Raw genomic sequence first — 22,149 nt, forward strand, 5'->3', positions numbered from 1 at the left:
TATAAACGTGTGCAGGTGAATGGCCAGTGTTTAAAAGTGAATAAGAAATGAAAATCCTCTGGCAGTCCTGACTATGTAAGCACAATTAGACAACCAGCCAGCAGAGTCAGAAAACTGCAGACACAGGAAGATTGGGAGGTCTGTTGGAGCGACAGTCCCCCAGGGAGTCTGCTTAAGAGCAGGGCAGCTTTTAGAGAGATGTGCCCTCTTGTTCTGAGTTCAGCAGAGTGATTTAGCTGATGCATTGCACCTCTTGAGGATACATTTCTGGGATTATGACCAGAGGAAGAATTGTATTTACCGTTTTGTTTTCACTTTGGTATTAGTAGTGAAGAACTCTTTTTTTTCTTTGGTTCGCATTTTGTTTTGTGTATATTTTTTGATGTAATATCTTAAAACTCCTATATATTTGTCCATAAAACTCTACCCTTTTTTTCAATTTACAGAGAAGCCTTACAGCCATTAAGACTTTGGGTTTTGACACGGCAGATGTGACGTAGTGACTCCAAGTTCAGGTCATCTAGTGCCAGTGGAGGTCCTCATTTGAAGATTTAGGTCACAAAGCTATTAGTATTTATGCTAAGGGCAACTCATGAATTATTTCTCTTACTGCAGTATTATGGTCTATGTATGAAAAGAAAAGCCTTCAGTTACCATATAATGTACACATACCATTTGAATCATTAAAAGAGCTGCCATTGCCTGCTTATTAAGCTTTCCCTGTCATTCTTAAAAAAGGGTTTTAACCTATATGAGTGTGCTCCTAAGGAAAACCAAGCACCTTAAGAAAGTGTATTATATTGTCAAGGACTAAGTTCCTTTTTGTATATAAATAAAAAAAAAAAACACCTTAAAGAATTAGGGTCAAGATGGCAGATTTGGGACTTTTCAGAAGTGTGACATTCATTGGATATAGTGCTTACACTGGCTTGGCGGGAGTCACCGGAAATGGGCTTTGCTTAGATTCTTGGACTAAGCTTATTAAAGACTTTCGATGAAACTGAAGGTCACGTTGAAATGGAACTGAGGATACAAACAAAGAGCGCAGTGCAATGTAACACTCTCATGAGTCAAGCAGGAAGTGCAACAGTAGGCTTTCATTTTATAACCTGCTAACTAGTCTATTAATGAGAAATTTTAAACTCACCAGTATAGATTTTCTTAGGAACATTTTCATAAAATTCAACACGGCCTGTTTTATTTAAGGTTTTATAAAAAATGTGTAAAACAGGGTAATGATATTTCCTTAACAGTAGCACTCCATTAAATATGGACAGCATAGAAGACTTTACATCTTTTCCTGGAGTGCAGATGTGCTAACTTAACAGATTCACTTAGAGCAAAGAAAAATTAGCAGGGTTATATGGAAGACTGTTGGTTGTTTGTCTGCAAATGACCTTTCAGCCCAGATGATCAACATGGTATGGGAAAAGAAAAGTAAACATTCTGATGAACCGGTGATGGCTTGCAAAGAATAATAACTGTTCAAAACACACTCTGCACAAAAAAGCATTTCAATGACCAGACACATTACATTTTTCTTTCTTACACACTTGTGACTTTTTAGTACTTGTCTCGTACTTCACTTATCATTTTTTATAGGATCTGAGAGAGTATGGTAAGTCTAACCATTTCTATGAAAGGAATTGATTTGGCTTGTTTTAAGTGGTGGAATAATCATTAGGTGTGAGCCAGTCAGAGCAAAACATTTTTCTAAACCTTATTGAATTTGGGAGACAGAAAAAAGATTAAATCTAAACATAATTACAATGCCTACAAAAAGCAATTCAAGGCGCAGTGCTTTCATTACGGAGCTGGTGCATTTAATGTACCATCATTTTCTGAAGGATGCTTGGATAGGACTGGAGCCTATCCTAGCAGTCTTGAGCACAAGGCAAGAGCCAACTCTGGTCAGGGCACTAGTACATCGCAGTACACTCTCATGCACTCATCTGTACTTGCTCTGATCAGGTCAAATTAGACTTCATAATTAACTTTGCAAACACATGCCTAAAATATGGGAAAAGTCCAGAGCATAGAAGCCAGGTTAAAACCCATCTAGAAATGTATATGATGTGCATTACTCTTTTAAAAATAAAGGTGCCAGAGTGGTTCTACAGAGAAATGCTATTGGGGAACCGTTTTTGGTTCCAAAAAAAGCCATCTTAGTGAAAGTTTTAGAAAGAATCTTTATTTAGATCTGTAACAGGCTTCAAAAATCAAAACTAGGTGGAAACAGATTTGTGAATACCAATGGCTCGTGATTTTAAAGGGATTCTATCTTGATACAACAACACAGGCAGCCCAGGTTTTCATATTCTGTTAGTTTCCTGCTAGGTAGCCTACCATACATTAAAGATGTCAGGATTTTTTCTACATATTAGGACATTTTTCAAAGCACAAAGAACCAACTTCATATGCAAAGAACCTTTTCCAGAATTAAATGGTGCTTTGTCAAGCACTGGCTCTATGAGGAAACACAACAACCCAGTGAAGAACATTAAAGGACCATTAAAGAACAATAATTTTAAGAGTGTTCCCACAAACAAAATGGCAGTTAAACGCAGTCTCACTAACCAATGTGCCTCCTGTGCTGCCTGCATACAGTATGTGCATTATGGTAATCTGCAATAGGAAGGGGATCTTCAAATATTATTATCCAACTGCTGCAATTTTAGGAAAATGACTTCTCTGGCTTGATACAGAGACTGATGACAACAGTTTAGGGGTCCTCCTTCTTAGCAGGATATATAACCACAAAGTTTGAGAAACAACAATCATTGAGGTTCCCAGTAAAAGGGAAAGTTGGAGCTGAGGCTGAAAAGACTACCTGTAGAGTAATTGGAAGGCAGACAAACTAAATGGTTTAACACTAAGTTCCATGTAGACTGCATTTCAGTATGCTCATCTAGCTAAAGAGGCCAAATTGAAATCACAAAGTCATGTATCTGCCACACTGCATGAATGAGCAACTCACCTGAACTCCAATTTAAGAACATCTGAACTGCAGTGAGATACTTGTGTAAACATGTTTGAGATGCTGTTCATTATAGAAGAACCTAATGTATATGATATAAAAATACCCTAGCATACAAAAAAGAGCATAAGGGGAGTGAAGTCAGATTTTGCTACAAACAACAAGAGAATGAAAGATAATAATCTAGCAAAATATACTAGATGGCTACAAGGCTACAATTGATTTTTATGGTAAAATTTTAATAATACTATAAAATGTGAAAGGCAATTGATTGATAGACCATCAAAAGCAATTATGTCTGGAGAATGACAGCTGCTCAAAATGCAGCAAAGGTTTTGTTCAGCCATGTAAGAATGTAGCTCATGTTAATCAGAACGAATAGAGTGCCCTATAACTTCCACTGCTCTGTTTAGGCTATTGCAGGACTAACAGTCTTCTCCTTGTGTTTCCCGTCTGCATGTGATTGAATTAAAAAGCAATGTACAGTTCTGGAACTTTGTGGTTTAAAATGAGGCCACAGTAACTACATCCAGGGGCTAAACAAGACATTGGGAAGTGTAGGGACTGAAGTAGGCAGCCATTCTGAACCATCTTGGTTGTAGAACAAAAGTCTGAAGTGGGGTTTGGGGTTTATAAAATGTTATTTTGTGACAAGTTAATCTCTTAAAGATTTTAAAATGGTGCTGGACTTACTTGTCGACAAGGGGTAAGGGTTGTCTTCAAGGGCTAGAATGCACTTGATACTGACTTCTAATTCACACTGATTTAAAATATGCTCATCCAGCCTTGATTTAAACACTGAGCAATTCTGGAAGGTGATATAGAGCTGGGATGAACTGCCCTACATAAAGAAAGACTGAGTGATTCAATGAATTAGATAGAACTTGTGCATATTGATAAGAAAAAAGTAAATCACCATTCTTGCAAAGAAAGCATTATGGATCTTTAAAAAAACACGTTTAGCTACATAACAATAAGATAACAGATACAGTAGCGAGGCTTGCCAATTAGTCAGTCAATCATTCTAGCAATTAGTCATTGCTTCTTTTTTACAATGAGTCACCATTACCCATGCAGTGTAGGTCAAAAACAATGCAGCATGTAACACAAGGAATAAAATTAACATAATAATTAGTTTATAATGCTGGATCCAAACTGTTGAAATAAGTACAGTTCCAAAAATCTGTTCAATTTCAGAAAATTAAGGAATTACCTTTAGCAATTAAAACAAGAACAGCTTGAGGGAGAAACTGAGATTTCTGCAAGGATAAGAGTACCAGTAGTTTAAAAAGCAGCAATCATTTTCAAAAAGTCAAGCAACTTTAAAAAAAACCTTGCTAAAAGCAGATATCACGAAGCAGCAATTAGACAGTCTGAGTAGGTAAAGTCTGTAAGTGTGTTAGTTGCCCTCTAATTTATGTTTCACGAGACACAAAATAAAATGGCAGGAGAATAAATTCAGTGATTAACTGCCACTAAGGCTTTGGCAGTAAAATCTGGAAATGATTAAGTTGTTGGTTGTTCTTTACATTGGCATAATAAATGTGGTGGTTTAACCCCAACCTTAAAGTAAAGACAGATTTGTGGACCACATTTGAATTTAACTGAAGCCACTTCATCTAATATACACTCTTTTCAAGTATAGTCTATACTGTAAGAGAACAGTAGCCAGCCATTTTGTTTAGTTGTTTTGTATTCCAATGATATTTGTTTGCATAAAAACACTAAATACTGCTCTGTTATATAGATAATTATTTTAAAAGTACATTGCAGCACTGACTGTTACATATACTTGAATATCATTGTTTTTTTAAAAATCCATGCATCCATGCACTCCTTCTCTTTCCTAAATTCACTTTTTTAATTGTTTATTATCAATTAGCCAGAATCTTGTTGACTATCCTCTGGAATGACCTCTGGACAATACAATAATCTGTCTCAGGTGAAAATACTGTTCTCTTAATTTTGTTGAGGCAAAATATTTTCCTTTTAGTTTATGCTTTCTTCTTGCTTTCAGTCATCTACTCAGTGCTCCGGGTCATATGGTTATGTGAAGAACAGTAAGTTGGGAGCATGTGCACCCACCACACAATGAACCACCAGGATTGGGACCAGAGTGCAGTGAGGTCTGCAGGAGGGTGTGGTTTAGCAGTGGAAGTGGGTGGGGTTCTAGTTGGGCTTTCCTTGTGGTGGTCTGTGGAAGAGGGAAAAAAGGCATTAGTACTGTTCATCAACTCTTGAGTCTACATCTTACCCTCAGTTAAGCCCTTAGACTGCCTCCCATGTGTGCCTGTGTGGCACAGTCTTGATTTAGGTACTAATTTCCTTCATAATTTTATCATGTCTCATCTTACTCATCTTTTGCTTAAACTAAAAAGGTTCAGCTCTTTTAATCTGTTCTCACAATTCACTCCCTATAGTCCTGGAATCAGTCTAGTCACTCTTCTCAGGACTTTTCCTAGCATTTTCATGTCTGTTTAATAGCCTGGATACTAAAACTGCAAACAGTACTCCAGATGAGGCCTCACCAGTGCATTATACCCCAGTGGGAAGATTCAGGAAGTACTTGTATAAAGAGATGAGGAAGAGTGCCCTAGCATCATATAAAGCAGGTGCAATATGCAACATTGGGCCCAGGTAGGCCTAGGCCCACCTGTTTACTCATTGGCCCACCCTGTTTTTAGTAGCTTAGCAGTCTGTGTGTGTGTGTGTGTGTGTTTACAAATGTAAATGAGCCTATATTAAATGCATACCTTTTAATATGTATTTCCTACACTTAAAATATTGTAATACGCACTGAGAAGGTAGAGAGTGACACACAAACAAACACACACATATATCATGCAGGGTGAGCAAGGGTTGACAGCTTTGATTTATTGTTTTATTTCAGAACATAAAATAGGTGAATCGCTAAACCCTTTCCTTCCTAATCAAGCTTCCTAGCTGTTAAAGGTCACCAAAACAACAAATATGTACATAAGCATCAAAACAATTTTTTTTCTCACCTTGCCTTGTTCAACTTTCCATGCACACTAGAGATGATCATAGAATATACTCTCTCACACATCTGCCAACCTGAGGCCAACTTATTGCAACACATTCTTCTGCATATAAATCCTCAGAGCTCCTGACTCCAGCCTTCTCGCCTGCTCTACTGCACACAGTGCTTAATCCCTGCATCCATCACTTGGCATCCACTTGGGAATTCTATTCACACAGGCTGCTCTTTGCTTTCACATCCAGCACCTGGGAGCATTGCACCATCACACCACCGCGTGATAGAGTTTCAAAATGGTTCAAAGTACAAACTCAGCAATAGAGATTTCAGTAACAGAATAACGGCAAGTGAAAACAGCAATTGCTAACAGTACTACTACTGATTGTGTATGAAGACCCACAAACATTCCATTAGTATAAGTTATATTGAAGGATCAGTCAAGGTTGTGGATTCATCTAATATGGATTTGCAACCAACTCAACAGGCTGAAGTTTCCAACTTTCGCTATAGCTGGTAAGATGAAAAGTTTTGTGTCTCTGGAATACAGTATATTGAAAGATGAGATTTTGTGCAAAATAAGCAGGTGTAGCTGATTGGTGTTTAAGTTTGCGAAGTGTTTTTCAAATGTGAAGTAAGCATTATACTGTCTATAGGAGATTCTTTTCTCTCTGTCCATTTCTTGCTCTCTGGATATGCAGCATCTCTTCCCACATCTTAGATGTGAAGGGGCTATAAAGTGTCTTGTAACATGGGACTGATTATTCCTGTTTCTGATTGCTTTTTAGCCCTTTGCCATCATTGCAATTAGTAAAAAATATGTAAAAAAAGTTTTAAGTAAAACGATTTTATTTACTTTAGTTATAAATGCACTAAAAAGCAAAAAATAAAATTGTCTTTAACCACAATTTTAGTGGTTATATGTGACTAAATGAAATCGTGCGGCACACATAAATGAATTGATTCAAATAATTTTTGAAACTTGTTTAGCATGGTATGGAATTATAATGTTGCTGTTTTTGTATATGTTATGATGAAAGTAGCAATTCTATTAATTGATTGAATGAATTAATTTATGTACGTCCCACGATTTTATTTAGTCACATACTGTATAAGCACGAAAACTGTGATTAAAGAAAATGTATTTTTTGCTTTTTAGTGCATTTATAAGTAAAGTAAATAAAATTGTTTTACTTAAAAGAATTTTTTATATACTGTATTTTATTTTTTACTTTTTAGTTTTGAATATTTTGCCAATGATTTTTCTTTAATCATTTTTCATGAACGGGAGGCTTCTTTAAAAGTATTACATGTTCTTTGCAGAATTATTTGAATACTAAAAAGAATTATATTTTGGTCTCTATTTTTCTGTTCGGACCCTTATGGGATTAGCGCTCGGTCGCTGCGAAAAAAAAAAAAATATCGACAACAGAAGGGCAAGCTTGCGGCAATACTTCCTCTCCATGATCATCAAGGCTGCTCCTTCGCAAGAGTAAACAAGTAAAGTTGGCATGCATATTTACCCACTCCACTCACTGGAAGAGGCAAGTGGGGGCAACCCAATGTTTCTCTCACTTGTATGCTCCTATACCTCACTATATTCTCTCTCATTGTTGTGTATGTGTTAATTAGAATCGCATAACCATTGATTACAGTGAAATTTGTTACATAATTGCATTGGTTTTGACGGATTATTGTATTGTAATCGTTTTGTCACGTATGCAAAATTTGAAGAAATTCACTTCGCCAAAAGTGGGTTTAAAATCAGTTGCAAGATTTGACCCTGACAAACTAACAGACAGAGGAGTCAAGATAAATGAAATCATTTAAAAATGGATTAAGGAGAAAAGGAAATTGAACCATCGTTTGGGGTTAAGTCATAAAAGACTCAGTTATGCAACACAGAGTACAACAGTTTTAAGTTTATGTACACATGCTCTCATCTCCTATTACAGCAAACACCTATAATATATTCAGTCCATGTAAAGGAGGACTAGACAGGCATTTAGAGAATAAATTACTGAGGACATATTCAGTCACAGACTCAGAGACTGGAAGGACATGACACATGTGAAAGATCTTCAAAAGATAGGCAGTCAGATTATTATTACAAAGCAACCATTTGTAAATAGATTTAGTGAGCAAACGCACATTCAACTATTCTAACAAATTTTGATGCCACTTTTATTTTGGTATGAATAGATTTTTAAAATTATGTACTTTTTAAAAGATTGTATAACTACTGATAATAACAATTGCATTAGGTTTACTTGTTAAAAATGTACGCGCACCCATCACCTACTTGTGATTTTGCTATTTATTCAAAGAAGGGGTTGTCTGGCTCTTATTCTTATCCCAAAGGGTCATTTGCTGACTGCGGTTACTTTTATTAGATTTCTTCTCACCCTTCAAAGTCAAACTTAAATTAAAATGGTGATATAGCGTTATGGTTTCCTCCCTCATCCCATAGATGTAACTTATTTTGTGAGGTGTGAGTGACTGTGTTGCATGATGGTTGGGCACCCCTCCAGGGATGGTTCCTCTATTGCTTCCAACATTGCCAGAATAGGCTCCAAATTACAACAGCACTAATATTACATTGGGAGGTTTCAGTAAAACAAATGACAACTTTAATCTAGCTGAAAATATTAGTTTCCAATTAATTTTAAAAGGTTTAGGTCATTTTAGTTATCAGTGCAGTAGTATCGTTTAAGGGCTTACTTTGTTTTCTGAAGCCACTTGTTTTCCTTATGAAGACTATTCTAGAAAAACTGAATCAAGGTAGCAACTAACTCTGCAACTGATGTCATCGCACTTATACAGCATCAGTTTAGAAACTGACCTAATAGTCTTTAGGATATAAGCACTAACTAGACCACCAGGAATGTTCTAGTGTGGACATGTCCAAAACCAGCACATGTAGTGACCAGACTGGGAACCAGTGCTGTTTTTTAAGTAAATGAGATTGCATTATTTGTATCAGTAAAAAAGAATTAAAGGAACACTTTGAAAACACATCAGATCTCAATGGGAAAAAAAATCATGCTGGATATCTATACTCATATGGACTGGGTAATGTGTTAGGAATGAAAGGACGCCACATTGTTTGATGGAAATGAAAATTTTCAACCTACAGAGTGAAAAAATGATGCGGCAGGCTTTCATTTCATTGCAGCAACTCAAATTGTACTCAGTAGTTTGTATGGTCCCCACATGCTTGTAGGCATGCCTGACAACATCGGGGCATGCCATGCTCCTAATGAGATGACGGATGGTGTCCTGGGGATCTCCTCCCAGATCTGAACCAGGGCATCACTGAGCTCCTGGACAGTCTGACGTGCGACCTGGTGGCATTGGATGGACCAAAACATAATGTCCCAGAGTTGTTCTACTGGATTTAGTTCAGGCAAGCGCAGGGGCCAGTCAATGGTATCAATCCCTTCGTCTTCTAGGAACTGCCTGCATATTCTCCCCACATGAGGCCGGCCATTGTCGTGCATCAGGAGGAAACCAGGACCCACTGCACCAGCATAGGGTCTGACAATAGGTCCAAGGATTTCATCACAATACCTAATGGCAGTCAAGGTGCCGTTATCTAGCCTGTAGAGGTCTGTGTGTCCTTCCATGGATATGTCTCCCCAGACCATCACTGACCCACCACCAAACCTGTCATGCTGAACAGTGTTACAGGCAGCATAACATTCTCCACAACTTCTCCATACTGTTTCACGTCTGTCACATGTGCTCAGGGTGAACCTGCTCTCATCTGTGAAAAGCACAGGGCGCCAGAGGTGGAACTGCCAATTCTGATATTCGATGGAAAATGACAATCAAGCTCCATGGTACCGGGCAGTGAGCACAAGCCCCAATAGAGGATGTCGGGCCCTTAGACCACCCTCATGAAGTCTGTTTCTGATTCTTTGGTCGGAGACATTCACACCAGTGGCCTGCTGGAGGTCATTTTTTAGGACTCTGGCAGTGCTCATCCTGTTCCTACTTGCCTAAAGGAACAGATACCAGTCCTGCTGATGGTTTAAGGACCTTCTACAGCCATATCCAGCTCTGCCTGTCTCCTGGAATCTTCTCCATGCCCTTGAGACTGTGCTGGGAGACACACCAAACCTTCTGGCAATGGTACATATTGATGTGCCATCCTGGAGAAGTTGGACTATCTGTGCAACCTCTGTAGGGTCCAGGTATCACCTCATGCTACCAGTAGTGACACTGACCATAACTAAATGTAAAACAGTCAGAAAAGATGAGGAGAGAAAAGTGTCAGTGGCCTCCACCTTACGGATGACACTGCAGTTGTGACCCACTAGGCTGGCTACTTTGAGCAGTTGTTCAAAGCTGATCCTCCAGCTAGAACGTTGGATATCTCTGGGTCCACGGTCCTTGGGGCTGATCCTCCAATTAGCTGTGAACCACCCAATCTCACTGAGATTGCACAGGTGGTGAACCAGCTGAGGGGAGGAAAGGCTGCAGGGATCTGTGGTATCTGGGGTGAACTTCTCCAGGCTGGTGGTAAGGCTATCCTTCTGGCATTGCAAGCAATCTTTGCTTCCATTTGGGAGACTGGCATCATCCCAACTGACTGGAAAAAGGAACTTGTTGTCCCTATCTGGAAAGGGAAGGGTGATCACCTGGATTGCAGCAATTACAGGAGGATAACACTGTTCTCGGTGCCGGGTAAGGTCCTTGTTAGGGTCATCCTCAATAGGATCCGTGATCACTTGTTCACCTACCAGCGACCAGAACAGTCTGGTTTTACGCCTAAGAAGTCTACCACTGACCACATCCTGGCACTGAGGGTTCTCATGGAGCGCAAACACGATATCGACAGAGTTTCTTTGCAGCCTTTGTCGATTTTCGCAAAGCGTTCGACTCAGTTGTTCGAGCTGCCCTGTGGGACATCCTGAGGGTTCACGGGATCCCCTCGAGGTTGCAGGATATCATGGCCAGCCTGTACACTGGTACTGTGAATGCTGTGCAGAGTGGCGGCAGGACCTCTGTGTTTTTCCCCAGTTGATTCTGGGGTTCGTCAGGGGTGTGTTCTTGTTCCAACTCTGTTCAATAGTTGTATGGACTGGGTGTTGGGCAAGGTCGTGGGGTCCAGCGGCTGTGGGGCATCTGTTGGTGAAGAAAGATTCACGGATCTTGACTTTGCTGACAATGCTGTGATCTTCGCGGAGTCAATGGAGGCTCTGATCGGGGCACTCGAGAGACTGAGTGAGGAGTCTGAGTGTCTGAGCTTGCATGTGTCCTGGATAAAAACCAAGATCCAGGCCTTTAATGACCTCTTGGGCACAGCCATTAGCAGTGTATCTGTCTGCAGAGAGAGTGTCGACCTTGCCGAGAGGTTTACTTATCCTGGCAGTGACATTCATGTCTCTGGTGACTCTTCCTATGAAGTCAGTAGACGGATTGGGAGAGCATCGGGGGTCATGAGGTCGGTGGAAAGAGGTGTGTGGCACTCCCGATATCTATGCAAAAGGACGAAGGTCCAAGTCTGTAGAGTCCTGGTGCTTCCTGTCTTGCTATATGGTTGCGAGACATGGACGCTTTCCAGTGACCTGAGACAAAGACTGGACTCCTTTGGTACTGTGTCTCTCCGGAAAATCCTTGGTACCGTTGGTTTGACTTTGTGTCGAATGAGAGGTTGCTCATGGAGTCCCAAATGAGGCACATTACCTGCATTGTGAGGGAGCATCAGTTACGGCACTAAGGCCATGTGGAGCATTTCCCCGAGGGTGATCCGGCTCATAAGATCATCATTGTTGGAGACCCGAGTGGCTGGACCAGGCCAAGTGGTCGCCCACGTAACACCTGGTTGTGGCAGATAAAGGGTCATTTATGAAGGGTAGGACTGGACTGCGTGTCTGCCTGGGGGGGTTGCAAACCGGGATCCTAAGTTGTTTCGTTGTGTAGTGGGTGCAGCAACGCACTGTACCAGTGCATGCTCCCCAACTTGACTTGACTTGGCCTCCACCTGTTAAACCAATCCTGTTGTGGGGGTCGTCTCATTGTTGCCCCTCTAGTGCACCTGTTAATTTCATTTACACCAAAGCAGCTGAAACTGATTAATAACTGATCTGCTGTTTAACTGACCAGATCAATATCCCAGAAGTTTCATTTACTTGATGCTATACTCTGGTTAAAAAGTATTGCTTTAATTTTTTTGAGCAGTATATAAACTAGCTAAAATGCTTAGTTTCATTTCATTTATATGTTGTTATTATGATTCCTTGTACCCACTCCTTCCACGCTTGACACTTGATCCTTTAGATGTATCCATGATATATTTCCTGTAAGGTGTCTCCATTTTAGGAAAGTTTAAATTGTTTTTAATTTAGTTATCTTTAGGCATCAGTGCAACAACAGTATTCAAGTCAAATCAAGTTGGGGAGCATACTATACCATACCATACCATTTTTATTTGTTAAGCGCTTAAAAACACAGCATTACAACTGACCGAAGCGCTGTACAGTTAAAACAAGCAAGACTAAAAGCAAAATATTAAAAACAAACATTAAGAGAGAATTAAAACAGAGACACTAAAAACAGGTCAGGGGACCCAATAAAACAGAGAAATAGCAAAAAGCAAGTGGAAATAAGACAGGTTAAGAATTAAAAGCCAATGTGAAGAAGTGCGTTTTTAGGCGTGATTTGAATGTGGCGACTGAAGCGGCTTGCCTAACCACTAAAGGTAAGGAGTTCCAGAGCCTAGGTGCACAGACGGAAAAAGCCCTTTCACCACGAACTTTAAAACGTGCCTTGGGAACGGTTAGGAGCAGCTGATCTGCGGATCTAAGAACACGAGGGGGATTGTGACGATGGAGCAAGACACTCAAATAGGCAGGGGCTAGACCATTTAGTGCCTTATAGGTTAAGAGGAGTATCTTAAAATCAATTCTGAATCTAACCGGCAGCCAGTGTAGGGTTTTTAAAATCGGTGTAATGTGTTGGCTTCTGCTGCTTCCAGTTAAAAGCCTTGCAGCCGCATTTTGAACCAATTGGAGTCTAGAAAGAGTGGCTTTACTAATACCATATAGGCAGGAATTAGAATAGTCGAGCTGGGACGTAATGAATGCATGGATTACTGATTCCAGGAGGTGGTAAGACAGAATTGGTTTGAGTTTGGCAATTCGCCTGAGATGGAAAAAGCAGGATTTTACTGTGCTGTTGACTTGAGCATCCATTTTCAGGACCATATCCATTTTGATTCCAAGATTGGAAACAGACGAAGTTACTGGAATGGGAAGAAAGTCGAGGCCAAGGGGTAGGGTCTGCGTTGCCGCACCCACTACACAATGAAACAACTTGGGATCCCGGTTTGCAACCCCCCAGGCAGACACGCGGTCCAGTCCTACCCTCCGGAAATGACCCTCTATCTGCCACAGCCAGGTGTTATATGGGTGACCCCTTGGTCTCTCCAGCCACTCGGGTCCACAACAATGAGGATCTTACGACCTGGATCACACTCAGGGAAACGCGCCACATGGCCGTAGTGTTGTAACTGATGCTCCCTCACAATGCAGGTAATGTGCCTCATTCAGGACTCCATGAGCAACCTCTCATTCGACACAAAGTCAAACCAACGGTACCCAAGGATTTTCCGGAGAGACACAGTACCAAAGGAGTCCAGTCTTCGTCTCAGGTCACTGGACAGAATCCATGTCTCACAACCATATAGCAAGACAGGAAGCACCAGGACTCTAAAGACTTGGACCTTCATCCTTTTGCATAGATATCGGGAGCACCACACACCCCTTTCCAGCGACCTCATGACCCCCGATGCTCTCCCAATCCGTCTACTGACTTCATAGGAAGAGTCACCAGAGACATGAATGTCACTGCCAAGGTAAGTAAACCTCTCGGCAAGGTCGACACTCTCTCCGCAAACAGACACACTGCTGATGGCTGTGCCCAAGAGGTCATTAAAGGCCTGGATGTTGGTTTTTATCCAGGACACACGTAAGCCCAGACACTCAAACTCCTCGCCCAGTCTCTCGAGTTCCCCGATCAGAGCCTCCATTGACTCCGTGAAGATCACAGCATTGTCAGCAAAGTCAAGATCCGTGAACTTTTCTTCACCAAACGATGCCCCACAGCCACTGGACCCCACAACCTTGCCCAACACCCAGTCCATACAAGCATTGAACAGAGTAGGAGCAAGAACACACCCCTGACGAACCCCAGAATCAACTGGGAAAAACGCAGAGGTTCTGCCTCCACTCTGCTCAGCACTCACAGTACCATGATATCCTGCAACCTCGAGGGTGTCCCGCGAGTCCTCAGGATGTCCCACAGGGCAGCTCGAACGCTTTATGAAAATTGATAAAGGCTACAAAGAAACTCTGCCAATATTCGCGTTTGCGCTCCATGAGAACCCTCAGTGCCAGGATGCAGTTGATGGTAGACTTCTTAGGTGTAAAACCAGACTGTTCTGGTCGCTGGTATGTGAGCAAGTGATCACGGATCCTATTGAGGATGACCCTAGCAAGGACCTTACCGGGCACCGAGGGTAGTGTTATCACCCTGTAGTTGCAGCAGTCCAGGCGATCACCCTTCCTTTTCCCTTTAAAACAGTATTGTAGGATCATAAAAGAGTTAAGGCACATTCAATTAGGGTTTTTAGCATCTTTTTCCAATATTTGGGTGAAAACAGATCCATCCATTTATTTATGACCTTGCATATTGCTTAAATTAACCCTTACTCTGTGTGCCAGATATGTGAATCACTCACAGGATAAATGTAATTTATAGTACATATGGTGCCCTGAAAAATTAATAATCCTTAAGACTGATGGACATTTTCCTGCATCCGCAGTACCCAGAGTAGCCATTATGTTATGAGAAGCCAGCATCATTGCTTTTTGTTTGACTGGAGTTGCAAATTTTACAGCAATACATCAGAATGAGCTTCAGATGGGACTGAATCAAATGTAGAGCTAATCATGGCTATAAACTGGAAGTGAATGTAAATATGAATAAATCATTGCAGAAAGAGAGACTGCAGCTTAAGACCCAGACAAGCCCTTGAATTCCCCCAACCTTCAGGCCGTGACTTTCATAAAATCCCTGTTGAAATGTTAAATTGTCTTGCTCCCCACTGAGTGCCAGGAGTACAGCAGAGAGAGGCATCACAGTGGACTCGTCGACGTCAGGTTTATTTTTAGTTTTGAGAATATATCCATGTTTGTGGTAGAAGGGTGCATTTTTTTTAAATCATTTATTTGATTTATTATTTTAATAACCATTTTTATGATATGGACAGTGAATGAAAAGTATTTCTGCGGTGGGTTGGCACCCTGCCCAGGATTGGTTCCTGCCTTGTGCCCTGTGTTGGCTGGGATTGGCTCCAGCAGAACCCCGTGACCCTGTGTTCGGATTCAGCGGGTTGGAAAATGGATGGATGGATGGATGAAAAGTATTTTTGTGGTTAGATAATTGCATAATTAGCAGTTTGGAGGACAAATGAGGCAATTTCAGCCCAGGTTTTTGAAGCTGAACTTTTTACAAATCAAATGAACATATTCAATAATACATGATTTGAAAAAACTGTAATTGTTCATGGGCCATACCCACAGCCTATTGAATCCCACAAAGTAAACTACCAGCTTTGAAGATACTAGCACATCTTCTTCCAAGTCCATTTGAAGTCTAATGTCATGGGCCAAATTTCTCCTGTCTGAGCTATGAGTTACAAACCTTGATCATCTGCTACCCCGTTATTTTCCTTGCACAGTATGGAACATATGAATGATACTACATAAATGTCTCGAAAAGAAGATACATACATGCTCTGAACTTCAGATGCTTTAAACACGTCATCCAAACAGGCTTAAATAAGCAGAGGGTATTATCTGGTTAGCAGCTTCAAACATAGACCTCTTCATTCAAATGAAAGCACCTGGAACTTAACTTGCTGACCAATGAAAACAAGTTTTACCTCCAAACTAAGGATGATATCAGTTCGCTCTTTTTTTTCTGATTCTCCCCAGACTTTAATGACAAAGTAAACAACGTGATTAAAATGGAAATTTTGAGATTAAAGTTGTCATTTCAAGCTCTTTTTCCCACTGTGTTCCTATTTTTTTTCTTTTCTCTGTACCCTAATAAGCTTCCATATGACAACTCATCTTTTCATGGCGACTTTGATATCTGACCACTTCTTTTTTATTTCGGGCACTATGCAACTTTCTGAACTTGATCTTTCAATCAACTTCCTTTTGTTGGTTATACAATTGCTTAAACCAACAAATTGTATGTTTTTCACTGCCTCCACTTGGCGTTCGCTGAAATTCTTTTTTCCCCGTGCTTTTTCCATTGTCTTTTCACAGGATGCTGAACTTAAGGGAATATTTATATTGATTTGCATATTCAAAGAGGCGTAATTCTGGGAGGGGCGGCAGGCACAGGCATGTGCACGAGTGTTACATTTCACGCTGACCGGGTTTATGTAGAGGAAGTGCATGGAAGTAGAAACTACCTTAGAAACAGTTTTAATCCCAGCCAGCCTAGCCCCAAAAACAAAAGCTAGACTTTCCAATCTGCACAAGCCGAAAATACTCCCAATATACAAAAATGTCCATTGGGAAGAGGGTAGCTGTAAACCTCTGGTTTAAAGGACAAAAGGCAAAACAAAGTTCCATTAGTTAAGAATGTATTTAAATAATCTAAAAGGAAGAACAAACAAGCAGAAAAAGTGCAAAAACAAGGCAAAAATGGTTTGCCCCAAAAGCAACCCAAAGTAAACAAGTCTAGTCTCTAATTCCAAGGCACAATCCACACAAAGAAGGATAAAAAACAGAAAATCAGAACAGCACTTAGAATGGTGATTCAACCTTCAGAACAGTCAGTAACACTCTAAGTGACCCTAATCCTCAGCTTGATTATGAAGGCTAATGACTGTCCCTCAGCGTTATGCCATGGTGGCCTCACCTCTTGGGGTTCTATCCATAAAACAGAAGGAATATACAGTATAAAAAAAGTACATACAAAACATAGCACAATAGTTTAAACAAACTATTACCATAATTACAAGTAGATAAAGCTATTATTAATAACCAAATTTACAAAACATTTTAAAAATAACAAAATTGATTTAATTGAAAATAAACTTGAGCCATGTAAGAAGCCTTGGCTACATTTGGAACCAAGCTCGCAGATAGGGTTTTCTTTTTATTAATACTTTATGTTCTCCATGAGACCATCTCTGCCTTGTTGCCTTATATTTGTACTATCAAGAGGTGGAAAGTGGCAGGTCACAAGGGCAGATATTAATGGAATAGAAGATAAAAACATACATCTAGGATATGCCTAGCCAAAACCAATAATCAAGCCTAAAAAAGCCAAAATGTGAGCCAAAGTCAAAGTCAGTAACAAGATTGCTAAGTTGTTTGCCATGAATCTTTTTAACAATAAATACACTGAGCACTGCTGATTGTATCCACAAAATTGTTTGACAAGTGCTCAGCACTACCAGATTTTTAGACAGCGCTTCTGGAAGATTTCACCTGACAACCCACAAAAACTTGGGACATGATGGCACACGATGGTTGTGTCCATAATGAAAACAAACTGACATTGTGACAAACTCAACACAAACCTGTATTAATTTTTATAATGTTTCATAATAAAAACAATCAAATAATTTGAAACCTGACATTCCAAAATGTACAAAGCAATCCTGAAACTTACTAGGAAAAATTTCTAGCAACAGCAAAAATTATTAAAGAAATGCAATCATAACAATATTATTTTGTAATTAAATATGCAATGTTTATGCAATAGTAAATCATAAAGTAAAGGCAATTTAAAAAATTACATGGAAACTGCAATGGATAAAAGCTTATGTGATAAAACATGTTCAAAGTGGCTTATGTGTAGTTCAAACAAGCACAGCACAGCACTCTGCCATTAGTCTGGTTGAAGCTATGGTCAAATGAACATGGATGCTCTGCTGCGGGATTGCACCATTGTTGAACAATGCACCACAGCGAGATTTCTTTGGGCTCAGTATGGAAGTGAAAACATCATAATTTATTTATTTATTTATTTTTTTTTATATTTTTATTTTATTAATTTTCATTGTAATCATTCCATACAAACAGATCAATTTATAACCCAACAAATTTGAAGACAAATCAAACCCCACCCCTGAGAAGGAGAGCTTAGCTAAAGGAAAATTGCTTTAAGCTTTTTAATAAGGCAACATTAGACAAAAGAAGGGGAGAAGTAAATATCTATATAAATAAGAGATGGAGAAGGGAGTTAAATGCAATAATAGTTAATTCTCTTATTCTAAAATAATATTGATTAAATCCTGCCAAGTTTTGAAAAAATTTTGTACAGATCCTCTAACTGAAAATTTGATTTTTTCCAATTTCAAATAATATAAAACATCGGTTTCCCACTGACTTATAAGAGGAGAATTAGGATTCTTCCAATTTAACAAAATAAGTCTGCGTGCCAAGAGTGTAGTGAATGCAATCACCGTTTGTTTGTCCTTCTCCAATTCAAGTCCATCTGGAAGGACACCAAACACAGCTGTTAGTGGGTTAGGAGGGATTGTGATACTAAGGCTGTCTGAGAGGCACTTAAAAATTTTTGTCCAAAATGATGTTAGTTTGGTGCAGGCCCAGAACATGTGACCCAGTGAGGCAGGAGCTTGGTTGCAGCGCTCGCAGGTTGGATCCTGGCCTGGAAACATTTTGGACAGTTTTAAGCGAGACAGATGAGCTCGATATATAATTTTTAGTTGAATAATTCTATGCTTTGCGCATATAGAACTCGAGTGAATTCTCTGCTTTGCTACCTTCCACTCCTTTTCTGATATATTGATTAAGAGATCTTCTTCCCAATGTCCTCTTGGATCTTTGAAAGGTAGGGACTCTAATAAGATTTTATATATTGCGGAAATAGTGTTTGTTTCTTCGGAATTGAGCAGTATTTTTTCCAGCATTGTGGAGGGTGCAAGGTGGGGGAAATCGGGTAATTTCTGTTTAACAAAATTTCTAATTTGAAGATAGTAAAAGAAATGTGTAGCTGGGAGGTTAAATTTTGAACGTAATTGTTCAAAAGATGTAAATATGTTGTCTATATAAAGATCTCTGAGCATTTTAATCCCAAAACTTTTCCAGGTATTAAAAACTGGATATACTTGCGAAGGTTGAAAGAGGTGGTTCCCTTGCAGAGGTGCCACTGATAAAAGATTTTCCATCTTAAAATGCTTCCTAATTTGGTTCCATATTCTGAGTGAGTAAAGCACAATTGGGTTATTAGTATATTTGCGATAACTTTCATTTATTGGAGAGCAGAGAAGGGAATATAAAGAAGTACTACAGGATTTTACTTCTATTGCAGACCAAGCCTGTGTATGTGCATTTATTTGTGTCCAGGTTTTTATGGCTTGTATGTTTGCTGCCCAGTAATAAAACTGAAAATTAGGTAAAGCCATGCCACCTTCTGCCTGAGGTCTTTGTAGGGTCGCTCTTCGGATACGTGGGTGTTTTGAGTTCCAAATGAATGAGGTTATTATTGAATCTAACTGTTTAAAAAACGATTTATTGATATATATTGAAATGTTTTGAAATAAAAAGAGAAGTTTAGGAAGGATATTCATCTTAACGATGTTAATTCTTCCGGCTAGAGTGAGATGAAGGGTTGACCATCTGTGCAAGTCTTGCTTAATTTTTTCCATACAGACGCCAAAATTTTGTTGATAAAGAGCTTTATGTTTACTTGTGATATTTACCCCTAGGTATTTAAACTGATCTGCTATGGTAAAAGGTAGGGTGTATAATTTATTATTATATGCTTGTGAGTTCACTGGAAAGAGTATACTTTTATTCAGATTAATTCTAAGACCAGATATCTTTTGAAATTCTGTTAGTGCTGTTAAAACAGCAGGGACAGTGTTTTCTGGGTCCGATATATATAAGACCATATCATCTGCATATAAAGAAATTTTCTGTTCCAGTCCTTCTCTGACAATCCCCTTTATCTGGTGAGAATTTCGGCAGTGAACCGCCAGTGGTTCAATAGCGATTGCAAACAACAGTGGTGACAAGGGACATCCTTGTCTGGTACCACGTTCTAGTTTAAAGTAGTCTGAGCAAATTTTATTAATACAAACTGAAGCTTCTGGACTGGTATACAGTAGTTTAATCCAAGCACAAATATTTGGGCCAAACCCAAATTTCTCCAATGCAGTGAAAAGGTAATTCCATTCGATCATGTCAAATGCCTTTTCTGCGTCTAATGATAGTAATATCTCTGGGGTGTTTGATTTTGCTGGTGAATATATAACATTAAACAAGCGTCGGAGATTTGAAGATAGATGTCGGCCTTTAATAAATCCAGTTTGATCTTGTGATATTACCGAGGGCAGCACTTTCTCCATCCTTCTAGCTAGGATTTTTGAGAGTATCTTAACATCATTATTCAGGAGTGAAATTGGTCTATATGATGCACATTGTAACAAGTCCTTATTTTGTTTAGGAAAGACGGTGATTAATGCTTGTCGAAATGTTTGAGGTAGTATTTGGTGATCTTTAGCTTCTGTAAATGTTACCAATAAGAGTGGAGCTAGCTGAGTGGAGAATTTCTTATAAAACTCTACGGGGTAACCATCAGGACCTGATGATTTCCCGCTTTGTAGTGACTTTATAGCGTCTAGTAATTCTGTTAGCGTTAGAGGTTTATCTAGCTCCTCAGCACTTAAAGCATCTATTTGTGGTATTTGTGAATTATCCAGAAATGCATTAGATTGCGTGTTGTCTTCTTTGGGCTCAGTGGAATATAAAGACTTATAGTAATCTCTAAATGTGTGCCTTATTTTATTATGGTCGATGATTTCTTCTCCATTCTTGTTGGTGATTACTGGTATTGCATTGTGAACTTCTTGTTTATGAATTTGTTGAGCTAAAAGCTTATTAGCTTTTTCTCCGTGTTCATAGTAATGCTGTCTAGACTTATAAATAAGTTGTTCAGTTTCTTTAGTTGTTAAGATGTTAAGTTCTGTATGCAGGGCCTGCCTTTTCCTGTGAAGAGCTTCACTTGGACGCCTGGCTTGTTCTTCATCTATTCTAGTAATTTCATTTCTTAGCTCTGACACTTTCTTGGTTTCTAATTTATTTCTATGGGAAAGATATGAAATAATCTGGCCTCTTAGGAAGGCCTTTAGAGTTTCCCAGAGTGTTCCTGCAGAAACCTCTGTAGACGTGTTTGTCTCTAGGAAGAAGCTGATTTGTTTGGATATAAATTCTGTGCAGTTCTCGTCTGCCAATAAAAGAGGGTTAAGACGCCATCTGCGAGGTGAGTACGAGGGGCTTATTGATTTTAGCTCCAAGACTAGAGGGGCATGGTCAGAGATAACAATTGTGTCATATTTGCATGATTTAATTGTAGGCAGGAAATTATTATCTATAAAAAAATAATCAATTCTTGAGTAGCTATAATGCACTGGTGAGTAGAACGAATATGTTCTTGAGTTTGGGTTAAGAAACCTCCAGGGGTCTGATAAGTTGTGATCATTTAAAAACTGTGTAATTATCTTTGCAGTATTAGATGTCGCCCCCCCTGTCACGGGAGTCCTATCTAAGAGTGGATTTAAAACACAATTAAAGTCCCCAGCCATTATAATTTTATGAGTGTTCACATTGGGAATGGATGCAAATAGATTTTGCATGAATTCCTTATCATCAACATTGGGTGCATAAACATTTATCAAAATCATTTTACTGTTATATAAGTTGCCCATGACCATCACATATCTCCCTTCATGGTCCGACACTACCTCTGATGCTACAAATGGAACTGTTCTATGTATGAGAATTCCCACCCCTCTAGTTTTCTTTGTAAAGATAGAATGGAACATTTGGCCAGTCCAGTCTTTTTGTAATCTGAACTGATCCTTGGTTAATAAGTGGGTCTCCTGTAAAAATACTATTTTAGCGTTTAAGCCTGTTAGGTGAGAGCATACTTTCTTTCTCTTTAATTCGTGATTCAGGCCTTTAACATTCCAGCTCACAAAGTTAACTGTCCTATCATGGAGACATTGATTCTGAGTTTTTAATGTCATTTTATAGTTTTAATTGGTAATATGGCAGTTTTAATCTTAGTTTCAAGATTCCCCAGGAGTTGTTGCATGTTAGCCTGTTGCTGCATTGAT

The 22,149-nt window shown here is 39.4% G+C and overlaps 1 protein-coding gene and 1 long non-coding RNA gene across 2 annotated transcripts in view; both read left to right on the forward strand.

Annotated features, from left to right (window-relative positions):
- Positions 1 to 22,149, forward strand: part of jph3b (junctophilin 3b) — a 426,338-nt gene that overhangs the window by 185,587 nt on the left and 218,602 nt on the right. The gene's annotated exons all lie outside the window — the stretch shown is intronic.
- LOC114658082 (uncharacterized) overlaps positions 6,300 to 22,149 on the forward strand; it is an 84,098-nt gene continuing 68,248 nt past the window's right edge. The window contains exon 1 of the long non-coding RNA XR_003717308.1: positions 6,300 to 6,488. This is a non-coding gene — a long non-coding RNA (uncharacterized LOC114658082). The remainder of the gene's footprint in view (positions 6,489 to 22,149) is intronic.

Source organism: Erpetoichthys calabaricus, chromosome 9 (assembly GCF_900747795.2).
Source record: "Erpetoichthys calabaricus chromosome 9, fErpCal1.3, whole genome shotgun sequence".
Lineage (NCBI taxonomy): Eukaryota > Metazoa > Chordata > Cladistia > Polypteriformes > Polypteridae > Erpetoichthys > Erpetoichthys calabaricus.